Source organism: Octodon degus, unplaced genomic scaffold (genome assembly GCF_000260255.1).
Source record: "Octodon degus isolate 3935 unplaced genomic scaffold, OctDeg1.0 scaffold00354, whole genome shotgun sequence".
NCBI lineage: Eukaryota > Metazoa > Chordata > Mammalia > Rodentia > Octodontidae > Octodon > Octodon degus.
In genome coordinates, this window is record NW_004524930.1 from 740,637 (window position 1) to 744,233 (window position 3,597).

Sequence of the window (3,597 nt, forward strand, 5' to 3'; positions counted from 1 at the left end):
CATGATTGGTAAGAAACAACAATTCTGTGGTTACACTTTATCTTTCAAGCTGTTAAATACTCAGATAAAGGTTTTATAATTAAGTGTCTTGCTCCCAACTAAGTATGCTAATGAAGACCCAGATTCTCCTGAGGAAAAATTAATATTAATTCCTATTTTATATCCCTATCCAACTCCTGACATTTGTGCTAAGCTTAAAAAGACAGATCTCAGCTCTCAAACCCCACCAGGGAGACTTATATAAGCTGGCTTTTTGTGTCTTCAATAATAGAGACAAAAATCAACTATACACAAGTGCCAGCTTTTGGCTGTGACACTCAGTACTCTCATCAAAGCAGGACTTTGGCAAGGTAATGCTGAGCTTAAACAATGCTGCTACCAGAGCCTCTCCTGGATGGTTTCACGTGAGGCAAAGTAGGACACTGGACATGCACCTCCTCAACCTGCAGCCAAAGCTGGGACATGGTCCCACCTACAAACTCGAGGGTCACTGGAAATACAACTAGCCTATTTGCCAGAGATCAGGTAAGTAATCTACTTCTCTACCCTCACAGGAGAACTCGCTGCAATCAGATTTATCCATAGTTGACTTTCTTCTTCTTGCCACTGAAGAGGAATGGTGGGATTGGGGCCCAGGGCACCGCAATTGAGGTATCTTTGTCAGAACCCCAAGTCTCACTAGACATGTCAGATAGGACAGTTTTTCTGTTCACACAGGAGCCACAAATGTTCTTACTGAGGTTTCAGATCACTATATTTTTGAATAATTTTATTGAGAACCAAATAGCAAAGAGACAGTTTCAAAATTGATTAGTAGGACAGTTTCAATAATTAATATATTGCAGGTTGTTGTCTTAGTGGTTATTCATTGCACAAGATGCAGACATGATATCCTGTCCACAAACATTATTAGAACAAACCTCTCTATTCATTGAATCAAGAGAAAGTAGTTGTATATTCTAGTTGCTTTTAAGAGATCTTTTTACTAGTTGTGACGATGTCTTCAAGATGTGAAACTATCTTTACTTTCATTCAAACAGTTTTCCCAGCTTGTGACTGAGGTTTTAATTTGCTGTATAGCAGTTTTAATCTGCTTCATGAATTGTTTCCTATATTGCTCATTCAAGGATTCCATCATTTTCTATTTATTTTCATCAGTGTCTTCTTTAGGAGCATTTATTAATTCATTATAGTTATTTCTTGTTTTACTTAACAGATTATTGCTTTTTTAATATTTTTATTGAGAAACAAATAGCAGTGAGACAGTTTCACAACAGATTACTAGTACATATTCAATAATTAATACATTGTATATTGTTGTCTTAGTGGTTTTTCATTGTACAAGATGCAGACCTGATATCCTGTCTCAAACACTATTAAAACAAACCTCTGTATTCATTGAGTTAAGAGAATGGAGCTGTACATCTATCCCAACTATTTTGAGTATACAGATACAAAATTGTAATTCTATTCCCCTTTTTTGGTAAGTTTTGTCAGAGAAGGGCAATCTATTGCCATTTAAATACCGTAGGTGCATGAATTTATCAAAATACCCCAATAAGTCCAATATTCCGTAATAGTAGTGGATTTTCCATAAAACTGTCACTGTCTAAAGTTGTTGACTTGAGCATTTTATAGCTCATCATATTAATATGGCTTTATTTTTATACTTCATTTTCATACTTTTCTGCTCGGTCGTTAAGATCAAGAAAGAGCAAGACCTATGTATCAAGAAATGTAATTTTTGTATCTGATAAGATCAGTAAAAACCCCTCAGGATTTAACCTGAAACCCTGTACCTCAGTTTGTAGATCCTTTGTCAGTGTCAGCCATATGGATGAGTCACAGCCATTGCTTGAACAACTTGCTCTCTGTGAAAGCCTGAGAAAATGTTTTCTCTCCATGTGACTCTCTTAGGCACACATTACATCATCAATCACTTTCCTCTGTGGCCCCATAATCTCCTTGATCAGAAAATTTGAGACACAACTGAGTTACAGGATGCTACAGTACAGGTTCTCCTATTTCCTGAGTCCTTACTAACCTTGAAAGGCTAGGGCCAAAATGTTGGCTGTCCTTGTAGCCCTTCTTCTTCTTTAATTTTTGGTCTGCAAACGTAAGTTTTTAACCCTCCAGAAGAAAGGTCTAATGATATTATGATCCTACAACACAAGCAGCTGAGCTTAACCTCACTGTCTGTCTAAATATCAAACATCTTAGACATAACATGGAACAGGCATTTTCCATTAAGTATTGGTATTTTAAACTTCGAGTCCCTCCAGAATATGAAGGAAAAAGATTAAAAAGATAAAAAATATTTTTTAAAAATTAGAATAAGTATTTACATATTTTTACACAGAAATTTAGAAATCTAACAAAATACAGCCTTGTAGCAGAACAGTGCTATGACTTTTTTCTCTCATGTTTTCATTTATTACCTTTTTTTTAAACAAACCTTTACTTGAGAGACAATATGGCTGTAGTTGGTATGTCATGGCAAACAGTACATAATTAGAAGACCAAAATGACAGGCATTACAAGCATGGCCCTACCATTACACATTGCTTTCTTCAGTGCTGTTGCTTCGGTCATAGGTATCAGCATATATATAGTCAGGGTGAAAAACCTACCAATTAACTTCTATTTTCAACAACATGTTGAAGATTATCAGGACCATTGCCTTTCCAATCTTGTGCATGTAAATGTGTGACTCTGCCCTGGTCATGTTTTCTAGCTTTTCTCCTTGCCCTCTCTTCATTAACTAATCCTCAATTTCTCACTTTCCTTTTAATTATGTTATGCCTTTCTATTTTTTATTTCTTCCTTTGAGTCCTTATACTAGGGAGACTATATGATATTTACATAAGTGAGTCTGCTTTATTTCATTTATGAGTATATCCTCAAGTGGCATCCACTTATATATAAAGGCTTCGAGTTTATCATTCGTTATAGCTGAGTAGTACTCCATGGTATAAAAATACCACATCTTTTTCATCAATTCCTCAGGTGATGGACATCTTGGTTGTTTCCAAGATTTGGCTATCACAAATTGTGCTGCTATAAACATAGGTACACATGTATCACTATGATGTGACATTTTCTGTTCCTCTGGGAATATTGCCAATAGGGGGACAGTTTGTTCAAATGGGATTTCCCGTCCGAGTTTTCTAAGGGGTCTCCACACTGATTTCCATAATGGTTGCATGAGTCTACATTCCCACCAGCAGTGGAGAAGGATTTCTTTTACCCCACAGCCTCTCCAACATTTGTTGTTTGGTTTCTTTTTTTTTCAAAGTTTTATTGATGAACAGATAGCATGAGACAGTTTCAAATCCAATCGGAGTACAATTTCAACAAATAATACACTGCATATATTCTTCTTAGTGGTTAATTGCTGTACACGAAGTGGACTTGTGAAGCTATTTACAAACACCATTAGAACACATCATTCTATTCATTAAGAGAATGCAACTATATATCTATCCTCACCACTTGGAATACACAAATACAAAATGGACATTCATCGGTATACCCCATTTTTTCTAAGTTCCGTTATTGAATATTATAGGTGTGTAAACTCAGCAAAATATTCTAAAA

General features: G+C 35.8%; 1 pseudogene; it reads left to right on the plus strand.

The window, feature by feature from the left end:
• The first annotated feature begins 462 nt into the window (after positions 1-462).
• Positions 463-3,597, plus strand: part of LOC101565632 — a 15,329-nt pseudogene continuing 12,194 nt past the window's right edge.